Below are 24674 nucleotides of genomic sequence, written 5' to 3' on the forward strand. Positions count from 1 at the left end.
TTGGTGCATCAAATTATGGCGGAGAAGCTGGGATAGCACAAATTTTGTGTTTGGAGGATACCCAAAATCCCAACGGAAAACCGCAAAAAACAGAGACTGGTTGCAGCACTAATTTTGCTCGAAGATTAAGAGAGAAATAGTAATAAAGTTACCCATCGTATCGTAACTGGGGCGAGACTTGAGTGGGGAATGTCAATTATGAAACAAAAAGGCATTCGATGGAGTGAGGATATTCAAATTCCCCCAAGAAGCTAATCATGTGCTTGCAAACGCTGTTAGCGAGAAAGATCACAGCCACTGCGTCGTGGGACTCTAAGGGAGCGATTCTCGTTGATTTCCTTGAACGTGGTACAACAGTTAACTCAGAGAGATACTATCAAACACTGACAAGGTTAAGAAGAACGATAAAAGACAAGCGTCGGGGAAAAGTTAGCGCAAAAGTTTTGTTTTCTGACGACAACGCACGTCCTCACTCGCCAATCGTACCAGAGAGCTCCTACAGGGTTCTGGATAGGAGGTGTTTCATCATCCGCCATTGTTGTTGTTGTTGTGGTCTTCAGTCCAGAGCCTGGTTTGATGCAGATCTACATGCTACTCTATCCTGTGCAAGCTTCTTCATCTCCCAGTACCTACTGCAGCCTACATCCTTCTGAATCTGTTTAGTGTATTCATCTCTTGGTCTCCCTCTACGATTTTTACCCTCCACGCTGCCCTCCAATACTAAATTGGTGATCCCTTGATGCCTCAGAATATGTCCTACCAACCTATCCCTTCTTCTAGTCAATAGTGCCACAAATTTCTCTTCTCTCCAATTCTATTCAATACCTCCTCATTAGTTATGTGATCTACCCATCTCATCTTCAGCATTCTTCTGTAGCACCAAATTTCGAAAGCTTCTATTCGCTTCTTGTCTAAACTATGTATCGTCCATATTTCACTTCCATACATGACTACACTCCATACAAATACTTTCAGAAATGACGTCCTGACACTTAAATCTATACTCGATGTTAACAAATTTCTCTTCTTCAGAAACGCTTTCCTTGCCATTGCCAGTCTATATTTTATATCCTCCCTACCTCGACCATCATCGGTTATTTTGCTCCCCAAATAGCAAAACTCCTTTACTACTTTAAGCGTCTCATTTCCTAATCTAATTCCCGCAGCATCACGCGATTTAATTCGACTACATTCCATTATTCTCGTTTTGCTTTTGTTGATGTTCATCTTATATCCTCCTTTCAAGACACTGTCCATTCCGTTCAGCTGCTCTTCCAGGTCCTTTGCTGTCTCTGACAGAATTACAATGTCATCGGCGAACCTCGAAGTTTTTATTTCTTCTTCATGGATTTTAATACCTACTCCGAACTTTTCTTTTGTTTCCTTTATTGCTTGCTCAATATACAGATTGTGAATAGCATCGGGGATATGCTACAACCCTATCTCACTCCCTTCCCAACCACTGCTTCCCTTTCGTGCCCCTCGACTCTTATAACTGCCATCTGGCTCCTGTACAAATTGTAAATAGCCTTTCGCTCCCTGTAATTTTACCCCTGCCACCTCCAGAATTTGAGAGAGAGTATTCCAGTCAACATAGTCAAAAGCTTTCTCTAAATCTACAAATACTAGAAACGTAGGTTTACCTTTTCTTAATCTATTTTCTAAGATTAGTCGTAGGGTCAGTATTTCCTCACGTGTTCCAACGTTTCTACGGAATCCAAACTGATCTTCCCCGATGTCGGCTTCTACCAGTTTTAAGAATTTGTGTTAGTATTTTGCAGCCATGGCTTATTAAACTGATAGTTCGGTAATTTTCACATCTGTCAACACTTGCTTTCTTTGGATTATTAAACTGATAGTTCGGTAATTTTCACATCTGTCAACACTTGCTTTCTTTGGAATTGGAATTATTATATTGTTCTTGAAGTCTGAGGGTATTTCGCCTGTCTCATACATCTGGCTCACCATATGGTACAGTTTTGTTAGACCTGGCTCTCCCAAGGCTGTCAGTAGTTCTAATGGAATGTTGTCTACTCCCGGGGCCTTGTTTCGAGTTAGGTCTTTCACTTCTCTGTCAAACTCTTCACGCAGTATCATATCTCCTATTTCATCTTCATCTACATTCTCTTACATTTCTATAATATTTCATCCGCCATACAGCCCGGATTTGGCGCCTAGTAACTACCACCTCTTTCCAGCATGGCTCACAACACCACACTTTGACACTGACGCCGAACTGCACGCCGGTGTAAACCAGTGGTTGCAGACTTCTACAGAGACGGTATTAAAATCTTGTACCACGGTATGATAAGTACCTCAATTTGAATGGCGATTATCTAAAAAATAATTAAGACTGTAAAAATGTGTATAATAAAATTTTGGTTTTTCCGTAGTGTTAATTTCTTATTTCAAAACGTCTGTTACTTTTTGGATAGCCCTCGTACATTTACATTCGCAATATCGTGAGCGAATTTAGTGGTTTTATGGCACTTCACCGGTTTTATTCTGAGTAATCACCAGAACAACTATCTTGTTACGGAGGTATCACGTCAAATAATCATCTAGTACCCATCAATTTCGCTCGAAATCTAGTGACCTCGATGGGTGGTATATAATTACTTGATGTTTTGCAGTCGCAACAAAATACTCGCACCATGATGATAAGTGTCCATAAGTGTCCACATATTCTCAGTTGGAATATAATAAATTTTCTTGAGACCGAGAATCTTTTATGCACGATTCAGCACAGCTTTAGAAAGAATCGCTTGTGCGAAACTCAGCTTGCCTGTTTCTCATATGGTATACTGCGAGTGTGGATGAAGGGCAACAGCCAGAATCAAAATTTCTTGATTTCCGAAAAGCAACAGACGTGATGCCCACTACATCGTCAGAGCCAAGCGTATTGTAGGCGTTACCGTATGGAAGGGTGATAGGATCGCTACTATTATCTATATACTGTACATAAATGGTGTGATGGACAAGGCAGGCAGCAGTCTGTGGTTGAAACTTTCTGGCAGATTAAAACTGTGTTCCGGACCGAGATTCGAACTCGAGACCTTTGCATTTCGTGGGCAAGAGCTCTACCATCTGAGCCACCCAAGCACGACTCACGACCCCTCCTCACTGCTTCACTTCCGCCAGTACATCTCCTACCTTCCAAACTTCAGCCAGTAAGTTTCATATCAGCGGACACTCCGCTGCAGCGTGAAAATTTCATTCTGGAGTCTGTTGTTATTTGCTGATGATGCTGTGCTGTTTGGGAAGGTGTAGAAGGCGAGTAAATGTAAGAGGATAGCAAATGATATACACATAATTTCTAGTTGTTGTGATGAATGGCAGCTAGCTCTAAATGGCGAAAAATGTGAGAAAAGAAACTAGTAATATTCGGATGTAGCATTAGTAGTGTCCTTTTGGACAGTCACTTCGTTTAAATATCTGGGTGTAACTCTGCAAGGCGATATGAAATAGAATGAGCATGCGAGGATTGTGGTAGGGAAGACGAATGGTCAGCTTTGGTTTATTGCAAGAATTTTGGAAAGTGTGGTTCATATGTAAAGGAAATCGCACGTAGGACGCCAGCGTGACCTATTCTCGAGTGCTGCTCGAGTTTTTGGGATCCTTACCGGGTCAGATTAAAGAAAGACATCGAAGCAACTCAGAGGCGGGCTGCTAGATTTCTTACCGATAGTTTCGAATAATACGCAACTGTTACTGAGGCGCCTGGACAACTTAAATGAGAATCTGTGGAGGGACGACGACGTTCTTTTCGAGGAACCTTATTGAGAAAATTTAGAGAACCGGCCTTTGAAGCTGACTGCAAATGCTTGTACTGCCGCCATGTATTTCGCGTAAGAACTACGAAGGTAAGATACGAGAAATTAACTCTCTTAAGGACGCACATCGACAGTCGCTTTTCCAAGGCCCTCTTTGCGAGTGGAACAAGATAGAAAATAACTAGTTGTGGTACAGCGTACTATTCGCCACGCACTGCACGGTGGCTTGCGGAGTAAGTATGTAGATGTAAATTTAGATCCTACCACTAAGAAGCATGATTAAAAAAATAGTGAAAGAGGGGTATTTGCGAAGGCTACCTGTAGTTTAGAGAATGGATCTACGGAGATTCGAACTACGCTTGTCCTAAATACGAGTGCACTACAGAGCTGCTCAGCTGGCGCCACCTCGAGGGAGAGTGTTGGTGGCGCCAGTGTGGGAGCGGCGGCGACGCGTTGCCCAGATGCAGTCAGCGGGGGCCTATTGGGCGCTGATTTAATTTGCACCGGACGCGGGTTTTATTTTCGGCGTAATTAGTGGCGGTGACGGGGCCGCCCGCAGGCCATATAGGGAGCTGAGACCCAGGCAGAGGCTGCGCCTGCGCCCTCGTTACTCACTAACTGCCGGGCGGGCGCCGATCCGCCAGAACTGAGGCGCCATTAATTTGCACCAGCTCTCGCCCGCCCCCCCCCCCCCTCCCCTTCCCCACTCATGGGCCCCGAATGCTACGGATTAGCAGCGGCCGACTTACCCTCGGCAGCCACGCTGCCATCCTCCAACCTTGCTGCTTCTGGATTGACTCTCTTTCTCAGAACTGAGCTCATTTGATGAGTGAGCACTCTCCGATTTTTTGCCCTATTTTTGTTGAGCCGTATCGCTTCGTGGAAAGCGCTGTGCCGTTCGACAATGGCGAGCGAGATATTAGTTGTGGTGTTGAGAATTTAAAGTCTTGTGACGGTAGCAGTTAGTGACAATTATTTGGGCCAATACCATATAGAGTCAGAGCTTAGAAGAGCTTCGAAAGATTTGCGATTAAATAAGGCGGAAACCACTCCTTGGAACTGTCTACGGTCACTGGAGGAAGTGGCAATCAAACGACCGTTCATGTTGGTGTGAGGGAATCTGTGAGACTGGAGACCTACCATTCGAATTTTGGAAAAATATCATCCACACAATGCCAAATATAGCAAGCAAGGTAAGAATTATAATTACAGCACAATAAACTCAACAGCTCTGGCATCCAGTTGGTTACAAGAATAATATACAGGAAAGAGAAAGAAAATTGAGGATCTGTTAGATAATGGTTGTTTGGCTTTCGGAAAGATAATGGCACCAGAGAGATAGTTCTGACGTCGTGCTTGATGACGGATCCAAGGCTTAAGAAAAAACCAAGATACGCTCATAGGATCTATCGACCTAAAAAAAAAAAAAGAGTTCGACAATCTAAAATGATGTACGATGTTCGAAATTTTCAGAAAAATGCGAGTAAGCTAAAGGGGAAGATGGACAATATACAATATGTTCAAGAACCAAGAGGGGAGAAGAAGGATCGAAGACAAAGAACGAAGTGCAGACATTAGAAAGTGTGTAAGGCAGGGATGCAGTCTTTCGCCCTCCCCTTCCATCTATTCATGGGAGAAGCAATGATGGACACCCGCCCACACCCACCCACACGCACACATAAAGTTGTGACCATTTAAAAAAAATACTAGCAGTCGCCTCCAGAGATAAAAGCTAATTGGGATGGTCACCTCGAGAAATGAAAACTACTCTTTTTCAGTATGCATCCACAATGCTAAATTTAAGGTATGGCGTCGCAGCATGGCACGAAATGAGTGACTGCGAATGAAGGAATTTCAAGAAATTCCGCGGAAGTGTTGGTAAATCGTAGGAGGCTTATAGCCATTGGGGGCACACAGGGAAACTTCACCTCATTTTCAAAAAAGACAGCTTACAAAAGCAGCTGTATGTTTATTCTGGAGAACGTTCGGGGTGTATGGGCAAGAGTCAACTGGCAATAGGGGAACTGTGTCGAACATTACATCAAGAATAGTCAGAATTTTTCATCTTACTGTAGCCGATAAGCAATTTGATTTACAAAACGTTGGACGAAAACCGCGAATTATCTAACTCAAACTTTCGTATTCAGTTACAAGATCCTAATTCAGAATTTTCTTGCCTACTGCTTCCGAGTGCCACGTCCAGAATGGTTTCGGCAGACATTCTCCCCATGCTTCATCCACAGAAAAAATAAAAAATTAACAGCACGGGACGACGAGTACCATCTTCATACTGCTACTCCACTTTGTTTCGTAGAAAACGCATGTTCACTGACATCCCATCTTTATACACGCACTGACTATAGAATACTTCTTATTAGGCAGCACAAGGTGTGGTAGCTTGTTACATGTGGAGCAGTTGGCCACCTTCTCGTTACTGTCAGCATGCTCATTTCAGACGAATGAGCGGAGAGTTCGAGGAAGCCATCCATCAGTGGTGTAACATGCGACGCTAAGGTGAGTCATTAAAGTGCATAATCCATGTTCTGCCAACCCCTGCCTTTTCCTTCAGTCTTGCACAATTCATGATGAATAAGACACCCTAAGCTGCAAGATAGTCTACCCAGTGCGCGTCATGTTCGGTTCAACTTTACGTAGAGGTGACAGACACACGTATCTCTAATTTGTCCGCAGCAAATTTTCCGCGGTACCAAATCCGGGCTACCTCCCGAAAAATATCATCCACTACAGCAGATATGAGAAACCGTTCATAGGGTTTCTTGATCCTAAACGCAAAAGTTACAACATACGAGGTGTGATAAAAAATAACGGGAATTTTCAATTTCGCGGGCTCTGAACATATTATTACCATATTTTTTTGTCTTGTTGGTGTACATGTTCCTAATATATGTTTCCATTTTCAGTTTCTATGATTATTTACTTTATTGTTGACAGTCGAAAAGATTACTCACGTGTTTTCAAGTGCTCGACGAAGTTATACTTTCGAAAAACATGGATCAATGAATCTGCATTAAATATTGCTTGCAAAATGGAATAAGCTGCAGCACCGCATTCGAAATGATGACTGTGGCTTTTGCTGTTCAACTTTGAAGAAGACAAGATGTAGATGTAGAAGAGCTTACGAAGTGACATAAGCGTTTCAAAGAGGGTCGAGAAGACGTAGAAGACGACGACCGCCCTGGACGCCCTAGCAGGTCAGTTACTGGCGACAATGTGGAACGACTAAAGAAAATGATTCATTCTGGAAAATCATCGAATCACCATCAGAGAGGTTGCTGATGATGTCGGCATATCCTTTGGCTCATGCTAAGCCATTTTTTCGGATATTTCGGTCATGAAACTTGTGGCAGAAAAGTTTGTTACGGTGTCGCTTACACACGGCGCAGGATCAAAAACTTCCAGAGTAAATTAAAACAAACGACGAAACATGAGTACACGGATATGACGTCGAAACCAAGGCCCAATCGTCCCAATGGAAACTGCCTGTAGAGCCAAGACCGAAAAAAATTCTACAAGTTTGATCGCATGTGAAGGTCCTTCTCCCTGGTTTCTTCGATTGCAATGGGACAGTGCACCTTGTGCTCCTGCCTTACGGTCATATGTTCAATAAGGAATACTACCTGTAAGTTATGCGCCATTTACTTTAAGCAATCTGAAGAAAACGACCCGAACTGTGGCAATACCACTGGTGGAAATTGCATCACGATAATGCTCCCGCTCACACCTCGAAGATTGTTCCTGATTTTTTGGCGAGAAACGAAACCGTTACGTTGCTTAAGCCACTATACTCGCCGTACATGGTTCACTGCGACATATTTCTGTCCCAGAGGCTGAACCATGAAAGGATGTCGTTTTGCCATCACTGATGAGATAAAAACAGAACTGCTGAAGGAGCTGAGCACAATAACGAGAAAAGAGAGTGCTGCAAAGATTGTAAAAAGCGCTGGTACAAGTGTATTTTACCTGAGGGGTATTCCTTTGAAGGGAAAGTTGATTTTGATGAATAAATAAAGGTTATTTAAGAAAAACAAAAATTCGCGTTACTTTTTGATCACATCTCGCATAGTGTCACTTAAAGTTATGTTCACCGACACAGCGCGATAAGTCCTTATATACTCGAAAGGAAGAGTACATTGCTCTCTACCCGCCTCTGCGGGCAAGGTCACTAATGCGTGGCTGTGATGTGGCTCGATTCGGGTCTAAGCTGGTTTGATTCCTGGTAGTGGAAAATTTTCTCTGTAAGTTCCTGATCATTAGTCTCTGAGCCAATGTCCTGGGCTGGGTTCCAAACATCTCCGCAGTGTCTCATGATGTGAAGGCAAGTGGCACTGATACTCTTGATGGTGTACGTCCATCGGATGGAGGCGTTGAGCTCTGTAGTCCGCAGCTCGTGGTCGTGCGGTGGCGTTCTCGCTTCCCACGCCCGGGGTCCCGGGTTCGATTCCCGGCGGGGTCGGGGATTTTCTCTGCCTCGTGATAACTGGGTGTTGTGTGCTGTCCTTAGGTTAGTTAGGTTTAAGTAGTTCTAAGTTCTAGGGGACTGATGACCATAGATGTTAAGTCCCATAGTGCTCAGAGCCATTTTTTGAGCTCTGTAGCTTCCTTGATGCTATTCGAAATGAATAGGCCTTGTGCCAGCACTGGGTTTCACCATCCCCCTTCTCTTCATCCGTAACAACGCTAAACTGACACCACTTTGTAAGCGCGCTCATCACAGTCACCATACGACACAGATTCACTCGTTACACTTTAGGTCGCAGGAAGTCAACGGCAAACCACTTCCGCTGGGAACTTGCCAAGAGCGGCGATGTAAGATTTCTGCATCTTTTCGCCTGCTCGTATTTCCTGAGTGTAGGATCACTTTTGACTTTCCTCTCCAGTAACTAAGAGAACTAAGTACCATGAATATTGCAACAGATTACATTCCTAAAAATAGATAATTGGTTTTTGAAGAACAGTGAAAGTTTATGGAAATGTCGGGTACTCATCTAGTTTCTCCATACTTTTCATTATTACGTTTAAGAGCTTGCAAAGATACTCATCGTGAAATCCATTACTGTAGAGTACTGAGTAATACACCTCGTGCAGAATTTTTCCGGATGAGGGAGGGACTTAGCACGCATAGCGTCCCACTGAGCATAAGGACAGAGGGTCTCTCAAAGTGATTCAAGAGAACTGCAATTGTCCGGAACAGATGGCAACCGCCCGCAAGCCTGTCATGGCCACTGGGGCGAGGGGTGCAACAAAAAGACAGCCTGGAAGCAAAAGGTGGCACGCAAATGGTCGTCATTACACGGGACACGAATGGGCCATCAACATCGCCCAAACAACACATCCTCAAGAAGGATACGCTGGATTACGAAACGAGATTTGTATTCACGCTAGTTAATAATAGCTTTTTCCTACGGCTACGTGTAACTTTACTATTGCTGTGCGTCTTTTTGATAAAAGATACAGCAATTGCAGTTTTTCGGAACTGTCACCACTAAATTCATGATTCAGTGGACGTAGGATCGAATACGAGAGCTACCAGATGGCAGGGATGCCACTAAGGTCGATAGGCAAATAATATCAGAGAAAGATCTTTAATCAACTGGTCTGCTTGTCGCTCACAATCGAAGGCAGCGACAGGTTTCTTGAATATCTGATATTTTTGTTGTATATTTTATTTCCTTTATGACCGTTCCTTCTGGAAATTTACACGTGAACTATCATGTCAAAATACAAATATATCATCGAAACTATGTACGCTGAATTTATATCTTGGTCGTTAAACTTTCTTTAAATGAGGTCCATCATGTTATTTCTAATTTATCTGCAACATAACCAGTAGTTTTTTGCTTCCTTAAAATAATCCAGAATTCACTGGCTCGCGACTTAGAGGCAGCCCTCTCGAATCCTGGTGGTGGAGGATACTTGTCCGTGAAGACTGCAGAGGTGGTGTCGTAATGCTCCTTATCACCAGGTCGTGTGTCAAATGTCCTGGTTTAAATATCAAACCGCTGCGCTGTGTTTCATGGACTGAAGGCATTTCACACTGTTTATGATGATCCATCCATTGCACGGGCACCTTGGAAGCTCGGCTGGGATCTTAGTGCTATTCGAGACGACTTCGTTGCATGCTAGCACATAAATTCACTCTCTCGGTTGTCTCAGCGTCATACAACGCAGGCATGACATCACACCGTACACGCATCCAGTATGTCACCTACACCCAACTCAAACCCTTGACAAACAAGTCTGACAGGTCACGAGGAAACGGCCATTCTCCGTGAAAGAAACTTTACGTTCGGCCAGCTTAGGCAACACCTAGGTGTCTTAACAGCCAACAATGTAGTACGATTCTTTCTTTCCTTTCTTAAAATGATTTTGTCCTTTCACAAAATAAGTATCGAGTCATTGTAGGTTAATTAACAGTGTTTATTTTATAAATCATACGCAGTTGTGACGTTGCCAAAACAATTTATTTTCAACTGTTAGCAGTCTTGAAGAGCTTGCAGTAGCTCAGAAGGTAGGTCTTCGAAGAGTCAACTATTTCAAGACAATGAATAGGAACTGGTTGATGTTTATGCCCAAGGAATCCTCTACACCACAGTTGGAATCTTTAACGAGTTCCAAAATGGGCAAAACAAAAAATAAAAAAAAAATCTAGTCACGTGGTTACACGCTCGACGAGTGCACGCGAAAAATACGAGACATTTTCAGAAAGTATGTGTACTGTGACCACAACGTGCTGCAGTTCTTTTGTTTTTCGAGTGTTGGTAACACTTGAGTGTTTGAAGGGTATTCCCTGACCACAGCGAGCATCGTAGGAAAATGGAAGTATGTAAACTCACGTTGTAGTTCCCACTTGCGTGAAAGATGGCGTTACGAAATCCAGCTTCCTACTGGCGGAAGGAATATCACTTACCGAAATTTTTTTCGCGAATCAGACGGTTTACGGCCTAGGTGTTGTGAACAGAACGTGTGTATTTAAGTGGTGCAGGCAGTTTAACGATGCAAAACGTAGGTTTGTGGCGAACGGAGGAGTGGAATACCTTCCATTTCGACTGATGAGTTGGTGCAAAACCGTGAAGATCGCCGATTGACAGCGGATGAAATTTCTGCGATGTTGCCACAATTCTCCAGCACTCTCTTATACGAGACACTTACAGAAACGCAGAAACGCTGATGCGCTAATGACCGTAGCAGTTTTGCGCCCTAGAACCATAACAAATAACGCTGGAATACAGGAGGAATGTCCAGAAACAAGCTTAAAGAGCAGCACAAGAAACATCGCGACGAAAGAGCGCGCAGGTTCCTTGGGCGACTTTGAGTGGAAGGTGTGGATTTTCTGAACTCTATAGTGACTGGAAATGAAACGTGGGTGACCCGTTACGCACCTGAGACAGAAAGACAGGACAGTCACTACGCAAATTCCCCACTCCCCAAAAATTTAAAACTACAATTTCGGGAAAATGAACACGGCCTCAGTGTTTTGGAACCGAAAAGGCATCATTTTTATTGAATTTCTGCCTCAAAGGGAGACCATCAATTCACAACGATATTGTGTGGGCCTGAGCAACTCAAAAGGAGAAAAAAAAGAAGGGAATGCTGACGATATGATTGTGCTTGTTACACGAAAACACCCATTCTCACACAGCCACAGCCACCAAGGAGCTCTTGGACTCATTTGGTTGGGTTGTCTGAACCAAGCCCCCCTTTCCCCCCACTTAGTACATTTAGATTATCATTTTTTTTCACCTCCCTGAAGGCAAACATGAGTCGAATTTGTGGTGTCACTGCCAGACACCACACTTGCTAGGTGGTAACTTAAATCGGCCGCGGTCCATTAGTACATGTCGGACCCGCGTGTCGCCACTGTGTGATCGCAGACCGAGCGCCACCACACGGCAGGTCTCGAGAGACGTACGAGAACTCGCCCCAGTTGTACGACGACGTTGCTAGCGACTATACTGACGAAGCCTTTGCTCTCATTTGCCGAGAGACAGTTAGAATAGCCTTCAGCTAAGTTAATGGCTACGACTTAGCAAGGCGCCAATTGTAACAGTGCATGTATCTTACGAGTCTCATTTGTATAGTCAAGAGAGATGTACCACAAGGAGTGATTAAAAGTTAAGTATATTCCACGGCTACGTATTTTCTTTATAGCAGTCATAACGTATCCTGTTCCAGACTTGACGCCAGTCGGCGTGTGTGTACGCGTGCCTTTCGGCTTCCTCCTCAGTGTGGCGTGACTAGCTTGTTACGCCACAACAGAATTAATCTTCCAACTGTCGATCAGATGCAGAAAGAGGTTCTGGAGTGTGGGAAGAAGCTGGCGGGAGAGTTCTTCGAGGAGGGCGTAAGCAAGTTTGTGCCACGGCTCATCACTTGCACTGAACGGGATGGAGATTATGTGGAAAAATAGTCTGCAAGTGTATCAACAATATCCAGTATTTTTTTCAAATACACTTATATATATATCTGGTACATTTACTTTCTTACATACCTCGTACCAGTTCCGAAATAATAATCTCTTCTGATAGGAATTTGTTCCTCCAGTTTCAAAACAGAAAGGAATGAGATTAACAACCGTCGGCGACGCGATCATTCGAGACAGAGCTCAAGCTTGATTGGAGGAAGATGAGCAAGCAGTCACACCGTCTGGAATTGGTTGTCACGGGAACGCTATACCTGGTTTCGCAAACAGAAATTTGAAGTCTGTTCCTCCCAACTGCGAGTCTAATGTATGGTTCAAATGGCTCTGAGCACTATGGGACTTAACATCTATGGTCATCAGTCCCCTAGAACTTAGAACTACTTAAATCTAACTAACCTAAGGACATCATACAACACCCAGACATCACGGGGCAGAGAAAATCCCTGACCCCCGCCGGGAATCGAACCCGGGAACCCAGGAGCGGGAAGCGAGAGCGCTACCGCACGACCACGAGCTGCGGACGAGTCTAATGTACAAACGACTACGCCGCACTGCTCTGCCCTTAACCTCCGAGTTGGACAGAGTTCTGGAATCGCCAAGAGCAGGCTGCGAGCTCAGACTCTGGTAGCCCGTATCTCAGAGGCGGGCGTTGCTTTTATTACGCCGTGAGCATCAGGTGCTTGCCGGGTAATCCCACTTGCCCGAGTGTAAATCATAATTATCAGCTCCGTTTAGGTCTCACAGGAAATTAGAGCCGCCGTGAAAACCGGTCCCTTCACGTTCACCGATCTTCTCCTCTTCCCCTAGGACTCGCCCGCCTTGTTCTTCATTACTCCTCCTGGTCCTTTTGGTAATTAATTTAGGTTGACGCCGTCACTAGATAACATGCAGGCGTCCGAGGAACCAGTCGTAATGAGTGTAAGTGTTGTGCTCTCGGCAGTCTACTTTCATTTTACTCTTCGATTTCGTAAAGGAGTGACAGATGTGTTAATATTATGCCATCGTCACTTCTTCAAAAAAGTTAAATCGATAGTGACTGGTTTCACCTAGGATAAGTTCTAGCTCGTTTCCTTCTTAGTACTGCAAGCTAAGATTTTGAGATAGGTCATACTTTCACGCACACTGGATCACAAATACTATCGAATATTTATCTTTGCTGAAAGTGGATTTATGATTAACATAAAGAAAATCGTAAGGAATATTAGGGTGTGTTATCTACTACAGATTTACTGATCAGATTAATAAGATAAAAACATTACCACCGATATATGATAGAACATCCATACCATTTATACGCCACTCTGATGGGTACTGAGGGAACAAAATGTTAAAATTCTTCCTATTACGCATAATTTCCGTAATGCCATGAAAGAAGTGTGCCATGTGCTTTGCCAGGTGTAGGACATAAATCTGATGTCGTCTGATAGCTACAATATTGCGTAAAGTGTTGTTCCTGACGAGAGATTGGTGAGAGTTAGTTCCTAGTTCACCTAGGATGCAGTAAACGGCATTCACGGCTGACTAACATAGTACTTCAATTCTTTCGCATCACGCGATTTATTGGACTAGTACCTGCCATTTCAGATAATTTCATAGTCCCTGTCGCGCTTCCCCGCCAGTTAAAATACAGTGTAATCGTTAGCGCTGTTTGTCTTTGGGTATACTCGCACACTCGAAATCTCACATTATGTCAGTACCATTTTTATTTCCATTACAGAGGCAACAAGCATATTGTGTAGCAATTCTTTTGTGAGATAATCTGCACTTTCCTGTAACACTGCCAATGATCTGCCAGGATCTACGTGATTGTTTCACTTTAGATCACTAATCTTTCTCACTCCCAAAAACATGCATGGCGGGACACAGAAGTTGTAGCTCAGCAATCCTTTAGTCATAGAGTAAAAAATTTGTTAAGTTATCTTAGGATACAACTATTACATCTCCCAATATTTCGATTTGCTTCCCAACATTTGAGTTAAGTTACTCGTGCCGCTCTCTTTTGGATAAGACTTCCGTCATTCATCAGTTGCACATGCAGGAGCAACTTCTTCATCTGTGTGTCACGGATAAGACTGAATGTTCTGTTTTCACAGATAAATATCGGTGCTCGAACGTTAAATTAGACATCACGTTGTTTATGTACAACATAAATTGAAGAGGTGCAATAACATTTCCGTAAAATATACACGAAATTAATCTGCACAAACATATAATATTACAAATATTGTAATGGAGCATGTTTCAAAAATAAATAAAAATGAATAAGCTATATTTGCACACATTCCTTCATTGTGGATAAATTCACAGTATTCTACATGAAAGAAATAAAAAATTTCTAGTCTCAAATGTATCTACATAATTAATATGAATCCATTTTCTTCAGAACATATCGTTCTACACTGATTCAAAAGCTCTTTATGAATTAAGGCTCACACAATCTACGTTGTTACCTCGAATCGCGCTAGCATTAAGGGAACAATGTACGGAATGACCAGTAGCCTTTTAGCTATAAAAGATTATTTCATTTTAAGTGTTGTTAGGAACAAATTGACTGACATCGGCAGTAACGCACGACGTTGCGCGGCATGGTACCGCCATATTCTCTGTTTTCAGTAATGTTTCCAACACAACAGTGATACGAGAATACCTGAAACACTCATAACACCTGTGGCAATTGCAAGTACATTTACGTCTGCACACAAACTATGCACGTGTAGTGCTGTTTACTGCACAATACATTTCATTTTAGTCTAGTTCCACACACAGATGCATCGTATGAAGAATGACTGCTTGTATGTCTCTGGGCAAACTGTCAGGCCCCCTATTAGTCTGGTTCTAGTCCATACAGGAGAGACAGAGAGAACGGGCTTGAGAATATTCGTTTGTTTAGAACTGAAAATGGTTTCTTATTGCTTCTGAAGTAATTTCATTTCTTATCTATGAGTTTCTATCATTCAGCAATTACGTCAAAGTTCTATGATCAGCAGCGTTATCCTCCTCTACATACAGTCGAGGTCCCGTCCCAATAAAAACTTCACAGATTCCACGAATCTTGAGAATTTTCCTGTACACGCTGCACAACTGTTTAAAAACAATGTGTGTTCTTAAAAGAAACGCTCGTTCTCAGTGCACATCGAGTAAATCGGGGTCTGACATTTCCTTTACATACAGCTCGCTCAAAGTGACCGTTCTACTTCATATCCCGTTGTTTACCTCAACCTTTCGTATGAAATGAATGGCTTCTGTTGTGACGCACTAATCGTCTAATCGCAGACCACCACTTTCTTTACGCTCCATGAACCATACAACTGCATACATTATTTATCTACATTATTCAACCAAAAGGCGCTCAACTGATGGTGCAGTTGCGAGATCGAAACGTACTGAGTCGCTATCTGCGTTGAAAACTATTTGAAAGCGCTATTTGTTTTAAACAATAAGTCTCGCGTCTATTGATCACGAATCGTGAAGTGCGACCGTTCTGAGTGGAACAAATGCCATCAGCTCGAAATCCATTCGTTTACACTCTGCTTCAAAACAACGGTACCCTTCCAGACAGCTGAAAGCCCAATGTCAATAAATTCCAAAGCCTGTGTAACCGAAGCACCCGCGTTTCACGAGCGTGCGGGAACAGTTCAACAGCTGGGAAACGTGAGTTGCCGACTGATTCAAGTGCAGCGGAATAAACGATGGAGATCTATAATGGGAGCTCTCTACCGCTATTTTGTTCGCTGGCAGTGCTTCTATAGCTATCGAGCACGCTTGAATGCCCAGGAGCACAGCTGGTTAATGGAAACCAACATTCAGCCTCATTAGAATACCTCTCTTTCTGGTCAGTGGGCTCTGATGTTAAGCGGAATTATAATCGTGTTTCGCTTCACCTACACTACTGCGGTTCATTTCGGTAATAAATCTATTTTTTCACACACTTCCATGATGCACGGCAGCCGCGGAAACAAACATTTTAAACACAAGCACTCGTATATGGCAAAGGGTTATTTTCTTTCCTGCAACTTCCTACATTATTTCTTTAACCGTTCTGCTATTTCATATTCACAAGGTTTGAAGTTAACACAATCCTGCAACAGCTTGTTGTTTGACAAGTTCTGTTTCAGAATATACCAGTGTTAGAATTATCACAACTACCACATGTTCACTATCGTTATCGTATTTTACAGCTATACCGTGCGCGAACAGTAATCGATTTATTGCGATTCCTTCTACTAAATTTACATTTTCCAGATATACATCACCTCCGTTTTGGATCTTCGATGCAGTTTATATAAGTACCGTGATCGTCAAATCGGACTGTTAGTACGACCAGAAGTCAGAGAATGTAATCACTACTACGGTAAAAGATCCTAAAGCTATCTAATATGCAGCCTTTCTCAAAAGCCGACTGTTAAAAATGGGCGAGCGCGACAATTTCGTGGTCTCAACACGAATTGTTCCTCTTTAGAAGTAGATACTTAAGGGGCAACCGTTTTCCTGTAAGACATTTTTTTTTTGTTATCCAGACTTTTGCGTATTTGCCAGTTCAAGTAATTTTGTAATCATTGTTTATCGGGAGATACTGGGGGACTCGATGCAGTCTGGTTCGGTTGCGACAGGGCTAAAATTCCCTGTCTCTCAGCCATGTTAATCTTTTCTATGGTTTCTCTAAGTAATTCTGGGGAAGACTGCGACGGTTCCTAAAACAGTTCAACGACAAACTTCCTGTCCCATGTCCATCTCGAGCTTGTGCTCTGTTTACAGTCTCCTCTACGGTCATCGCATTAAAATTTTAACATACTTTTACTTTAAGACACGAATACAACCCAAGGACTGCAGAAAATGGCCACAGTAAATGAAGTAAAAGTGAGGGAAAATATTAAAGTTGGAAAACACGAACGTTGTGGGTACTAATCGTCTATCAAGGGGGAGGGAGAGGAAATAGATGGCAGTTTTTCTCTGAATTGTTTTGCAAATTAGTGTAGATGTTAAAGACTGCCCGCGTCACTGAATATCCGACATATTTTGGACGTTTTGACAATGAACAATCGAAAAACACGTGTTTCGCCAGAATACATGTATCCCCCTCCGTTTCGAAACAACTCTGAATTTCTATTATTGAACATTCTTCACTTGTCGATTTTATCGTAGACTATACTAACTAGGAATTGCAGCATCAGGATGTTGAGTACTATTAAGTATGAACGGGGAAAAAGGTGAAACCAAAATTCACAAGAGACAATTGTTCTGTTACATGACTTTGAAAATTGATACAGTTTTTCCTTTCTTGTGTTACCGTTTTAGGAGGTTTCTAATAACTCTCTTTTGGTTCCACTGTCTGCAGCGGAGAAATCTGATAAACCAGCATAATCTACCCCACACGGAGCACCTCGATATACAAAGGCATAAAATGATTTCTTGTTTCTTTTTAACGTCTGTATCCAAAACATCTGCATTTATCGCTTTCTAATTTAACTGAAATCAGTTTCGAAGTAGCAAGTATTTGTCAGTTAGCGGATGAATGAGCTGTTTCCTCTGGTTCAGATGATTTACTAGCGGATGTACTGTGCTCCGATTACCGAATTTTGTACTTGAAGAGGAGCCTAGTGCTCTCGAAATCTCTTGCAATTAAATTGGAGAGCGATAAATACGACTGATTTGAATACAGGAAACCTTTGAGAAATGAGATGACCCTTGAGTAAAGTAGCGAAATCGACCCGTAAAATGTGGCCTCAAATCGAGAGGTCTGAACCAGATTGGGAAGCAAACGACATTTATTCAATTTATTTCGGCCGTTACGGCTGCGTCGGCCTGAACCGACGGCTGGTAAAGATGTCTGCAGCGTATGGCCTTATCTCTTCCATCACCTTGCAAGCTACAGAGCATCTCTGAATAGCTCTCCGCGCGTCATACTGCATTATGTAAGCAAGAATAGGGTAAATCAGTAAGTGTAAGCACTTTCGTTCTTATCGTCTACAGGTAATCAGTAAGTCTTAGTACGCTCGCCGGCCGCTAGAATCTTGATGGGCTCATTTTCTAAGCTTTTGAAAGGTTTTAGCGTTTTCACATTGTAACCTCCCCACAGAAATTTTAAAAGTCAATAATAGTGAAATTGTAACCTCCCAGCAAGAATATGAAAGTCAATGTTAAGTGAAATGTTGTCTTCCCACAAAACTGAATGATAAAAATGAGCCAAGCGTAACCTCCTTGCAAAATTAAAGAATAATAATGGCCCAAATGTAAACTCCCCACAAACATTAACTAATGAAGATTACTCATTAAACCCACAATAATATTAAATAATGAACCATGAACTGTATGTAACATCTTAACACAAATAATTAAACCTGATAACTTTTATAAGGACAGCAGCGCTGACCTACGGCCCTGTGAAATAATTAAATCTGATAAATTCTTACCTCAGTAACACTGCATCTATATCTGCTCTTATTTTTCGGCACAGCTCTGTGCAATGCTGGCGTATATTTAATTTTGATTCTTGGAGGAAATGCATAGGAAATATTCTTTAAATTGAAATGAATGCTTTCTCTTCAAAAGAGTGGAAAAATTCTTTAAATTGAAAAGATTACTTTTCTTTAAAAAATTTACTTTATAGAAAAATTATTATTGGGGAATTTTTTGAACAAATTAATTACAATTACCATACGTTATTAGCTGAGCGCAATGCTGCTTCATTACCTTCTACAATAATACACATCGTCCACCACATTCCTGACCAGACTCGTGGGCAGAGCACACCGCGTACGCATGCCGACTCGGTACACACAACTGCCGACTGACTACTACAGACAGAGTACAACTCGCAACTGTTCCTGCCGACTCGGTACACGCAACTGCCGATTGACTACTACCGACAGAGTACAACTCGCAACTGCACTCTCGCGCGGTCAAGCGCAGACTAGCAACGATAAATAACTCTCTGGTCAGAGATTCTGTCATGCCTCGCCATCGCTGGTAATGATTACATATGAAACGTACGCGTTTCAACATCAGTTCGACTTGCGAAATAAATAAGGCTGCGCCACTTAAAAGTCATGGTTCTTCGTATGATATCTTCTATAACAGGCCCAACTCTCGTGAAGTCTGTGCAAGATGGTCCCAAAACAACTCAATAAAGAGCACAATCACGTGAGCATCTGTCAGCAGCTGCTGGACCATCATGCTTACGACGGTGAAATGTTTAGATAAGCTCTGCCACGGGCTGAAGCCTGAAATTCGAAACAAACGCCAAGGTCGATCCTCAAATGGCGTCTTTTTTTTCTTTACTTTTTTTATGACAACATACGTGCATGTTTCGTCTCCCACACCGTTAAGACTCTTTATAATATGTATTTCTAGAAGTTGGGAGTACCTAGCGTACAGTACTGAACTCACTCCGTCGGATTTCCACTTGTCTGGTTCACTAACAGATGGTTCAAGAGGTCGCCGAGAGGGGAAGAAGGCGGTGCATACGTGGCTTTCCCCTCAATCAAAAAACGTTTTCCAAGGATATTGAAAAGCTTGTGCAAAGACGCACGAAATCGAATAAAATGTAAGCTGACTATGCTGAAAAATAACACCGCAAAAATTTTTTTCTGTTGCAATAAATTAGTAAAATTACTGTTTTGCAGTGCCTGTATTTTTGCGGCGTACTATGCAGTGTCCTTCAGCCATGCATGCATGTCTGGAAGAGCATGCATTGCTTTGATCGACAGCTGTATAAACGACATTGCAGAGTGCATCGTAAAAATACAGGCACTTTAATACAGTCTTTCATGCCACGACAAGGCCGCAACGTAATACGTCTCTCCCTGTGCGAGAGTCACAGCAATTGTGCGAATACTGGACGTAAATACAGTGTGACATATGAAAGTGCGGTTCGGATGGCCGGGGCGGTTAAGGCGATTGCCCGCGTAAAGCTGGAAATCGGAGTTCGAGTACCGGTGAGGCACTAATTTGCAGCCGGCCGGAGTGGCCGTGCGGTTCTAGGCGCTACAATCTGTCCTTAGGTTAGTTAGGTTTAAGTAGTTCTAAGTTCTAGGCGACTGTTGACCCCAGAAGTTAAGTCCCATAGTGCTCAGAGCCATTTGAACCATTTGAACTAATTTACAATGTCACCAATACACTGTACAGCTGGAGTTCGATCATATTCGCAACTGCGAATACATTTCTTGATTTAAAAAAAATGTTGTGCGGATACTGCTGGACCTACCCTCGTAACTATCGGCTCATTAGCCCGAACAAGAACGAGTCTGATGCAGATAGTAGACGGGGAAGAGGATCGAGACTGTAGTTCAAACAAGTGTGCTACACAGAGTCCAAGTCCAAGCGAGCGAGTATGTAAACGTGGAGCGGTTGGCCTCGTAGCTTTTATGCCACAAAGCAAGTGGCTGCCCTGCGAAAATACTGGCGGGCCGAGTAAAAAGGAGCGAGCAGCAGCCCAACTCCTCCCGGGGGACTGGCCGCCTGTCCTCGCTCCCTCCAGGGCATAAATCCAGCCGCGAATTGTCTATTCTTCAGGCGCGCGCAAGCGGGATATTGAATATATCGGGGCTGTTTCTGCCGAAATAGCACTGTTTGCATGGAAATGCGAAACAGCCAGACTCGAAAGTGGCAGCGGCTCGGTTACGGCCGTGGGAGGACGAGAAGCAGGAGGAGGAGGAGGAGGAGGAGGAGGAGGAGAGCAAATCAAGTGGACTGGGCGCATCCATTTCCGCGAATAAACAGAATATTAAATTATCGTGCGATGCCGCCCGTGCCGCGCCGTGTGATAGTGCGGGCTGGAGAGCCGTCCTATTCCGCCGTTCCTCGCACGACAGAAATACTGCCGGCCGCGTCTTCCAGACGCCGCGGCCTGAGTGCCCGTGAACGGAGGCGAACCCCTCTTCCGAGAACGAACGATAAGTGAGGTGACTCGCATGTTCACAGAAACTGTTTTGTGCTGCTGAAATTTCTTAGATTAAATACGCATATCCACAGCTGAGAATTCATGTCTTCTGTCAAATTGTGGTCTTATTTTAAAACGCAATTTGTATCAAGTTCTTCTTTTCAATTTACTGGCTTTCGGGACGCGCCAATTCAGTCATCTCAAAACTAATGCCAGTTTTGGCGATATGTAAGTAAGGACAACATAACACCCAGTTCCCGAATGGAGAAAAATCTCCGAACCGGCTGGGAATCGAACCCGGGCCCCTTCGCTTCGCAATCCGGCGCGCTGGCCGCGCAGCTCCCGAGGCGGACGTCGTATCAAGTTAGAGACAACATATTTTACAGAATATTTTTGCTCGATCACACAAACACATCTTAAAATCCTATCACGTTAAAACCGAGGCTTTCGAATGTAATGTTACCAGACTTCAAGTTGACTGATATTATTCTTATGGTACAGTGAAATGTTCTCACAAAATGTTAGATTACTACCGCGACCTTGCTTCCATCTAGCTATGTGTAAAATTAAATAAGTGAAAGAAATAATCCTGAGCTGGAATATCTGAAAAGAAAGTCAAGTTTTCTTGCAAAAAGAGCAACACACCGAAAGAATTGTGACTGCTGCCAGCATCAGTAAACCTGCAGTTTTATTTTAAAGCTGGCCTGGGTGGCCGAGCAGTTCTAAGCGCTTCAGTCTGGAACCGCGCGACCGCTACGGTCGCAGGTTCGAATCATGCCTCGGGCATGGATGTGTGTGATGTCCTTAGGTTGGTTAGGTTTAAGTAGTTCTTAGTTCTAGGGGACTGATGACCTCAGATGTTGAGTCCCATAGTGCTCAGAGCCATTTGAACCATTTTTTATTTTAAAAACAATCTAGCTTTTGGGAATTAAGGGAGTGTTAAATTCATTATGTAAACTCAAATAACTGAAGAGTTTCAATTTACTTTTCACTTCATATAAAACCTGTGCACTGCGAAAATCTGGAGTGAACAAGTTTCTACACTGGACGACACTGAATGGACGTAATTTCGGAGGTGTCGTATATAAACCCAACCTCAAAGCAGGTGTCGTCGCTGGCAAGTGTCTTGGATATTACCGTTTTAATCCCCGGTCAACACTACAGTTGCTCGGGTGGTTGGATAATGTGTAATAGATTGCACCATTTCTCGTGGCAAGAAAAAAATTTTTTTTGAAACGTTTTAACAAGAAAATCTCTGGGATATTAGAATATCCAAGATAAGTACGTATGTAACGAAATTGACACTTAAGTTGCTGAAATGGTATCATATCGAGAGGCTTCAATCACAATGGAGGCAGACTATATCCAGTACAGTATCTGTTCGGTATTCGACACTCTGTAAGTAACAACGGCAACAACCAACGACGACAATCAATAAAACTCCCACACATGGGTAGTGGCAGAACACTGGTTAAGAAGTAAACATTCAGTTGTACACTACCGTATTTACCCCGTTTGCTGAGAGTGTAAAATGAAATCAAAGATAAAGAAGACGGTAAAGCACATGGGTAAAAATATCCGCTACGTAGGATGCATGAAGAAGAACTGTTGAAAAACATTGTTGTTGAATCTGATGTTGGAACTTCAGCGACGCCAGATTGGGAGATTAATCTATGATGAGTCATTTGTGAGTGTATTGACGCTTTTTTGCACACTGAATAAAGAAACTTGATGAAGTATTTGCAAACATTTCAGAATGCTCAAACACAGGTGTTAATGATGCAAACGACAGTCTGTGAAATAAAAAAGCGCAATTTCTGACGGCAAAATTGCTACCATTTGTTTGTCTGCAGACAACAACAGTAGTGATGATGAATCAACTGACGACGACGGTGCCCAATGTGAAGACATTGTCACACAGATAGAGGTAACAGCACAGCTGGACAATATTATATTAGGGACCCCAGGCGGGCATAACTTCGCCGCACTTGTGTCCAGGTTGAAACGCCTGCGAGACAGTGCTGTTCATGAACGACGTACGAAAATGGCTCAGAACAATTTCAGTATATAAAACGCCATGTTTTTTTCAGTAGCTGCTCAAAATTCATCTCAAAGTAATGTGTAATCTGTATGTTTATGCCAAAAGAAATAAAATGCGTGTGTTTATGGCAACCAAACAATATTATTCTATTTTTTCTAAATTTCCAGATTATATATATTTTCGATAGTGTAGGTGTGGCGTATGGTCGCAGCTAGTCCGGATTAACAAGCGAACATACGAACATACAAATGGAGGTTCACGCCATTAGCTGCAAAATGACGTCAGAAAATATTAACAGGGACGATAGCATGCCTGCCAGTAAAAGCAACGCTAAGTATGCTACTGCCTACAACAAGGGAATACAGTAGGTGACTAATAGTACTGTCTGAAATGTGTCCACTGGCTCGGAGACATCTTGCACTATATTACTGATTTTTTTCTCCATTCTGCTTTCAATTGTGAACTACGGGAAGGTAGCGTGGCGTAGAAGCACGCTCTTGTGTTGGCTGCAGTGGCTGTGTCCACGTCCGTTCTTGCGTGAAGAAAGTCGCGCTTGTCTGCTTGCGGACACGCCAAGCTTCTACCACAACAAGAGCCACTCCACCGAGAAACATCGGCCGTACGCAGAGATTTAAGTGCATCCACCTGCCGGTAAGGGCACAACTGCGTCACCCCACCTGCGGCCCTCTCGGGCAGACTGCGTCCACAATGTTGTGGGCCGTGCGCACACTCGTGTATCATGTGTGTGTGTGTGTGTGTGTGTGTGTGTGAGAGAGAGAGAGAGAGAGAGAGAGAGAGGTTGTGTGTGGGGGTGGGGGTTCGAGAGCAAAGCGAGCCAGGGCGACGGCGGCGCACAAAGAGGCAGGCAATCGCCCGCCAAGTGGCGGTTTCTGCTCCCTTTGCGTTCCGCCGGCGACCTACAGGGCAGCGCCCCTTCATATGCAATTAGACCGTTTACCGAGGTAATGGCAACCCAGCGACGCGACTACCAGTAAATGCCGATGGCCACGTAACGTCGACACATGAGCAGTTCTCACGGGACACTGGACCCCAGACGACTCGCACGTCAATTTCGGCGCACCCGTTCTGTAACCTTACCACAAACGAGAAAAGTAACTTTTGTTAAGGGTGGGGTTGTTTGCGATTCATAGAGCGTGCTGATAATAATAAATCAAAACGGTTATGAATAATTGAACAGACTCATTAGCATTGGTCATCGTGCGCCTGAAGCTGTATAATAAACAGGAATTGTTTTCCCGAATTGGGAATTTAAACGTTAAGTATCAAGTAGTAGTGTTGTATCATTTGAGCTGCCACGGAACATCACAATGACGCATACTTCCGGTGATCGTCAGTTCCTTGTTCCATCCTCCACTACATTGATTCATGCACCTACTTACGTTACTTTTGTTTATCCTTAAATTACTTTGAATAGTGATATACTGGCGTGTAGCAACTGGAACATGGTCTACGCTACATACTATTGCCTCTGTAACACGAGAGTATTGAATTATACAAATGATATACAAATTAAGACTCTTA

This window comes from Schistocerca nitens, chromosome 2 (genome assembly GCF_023898315.1).
Source record: "Schistocerca nitens isolate TAMUIC-IGC-003100 chromosome 2, iqSchNite1.1, whole genome shotgun sequence".
Lineage (NCBI taxonomy): Eukaryota > Metazoa > Arthropoda > Insecta > Orthoptera > Acrididae > Schistocerca > Schistocerca nitens.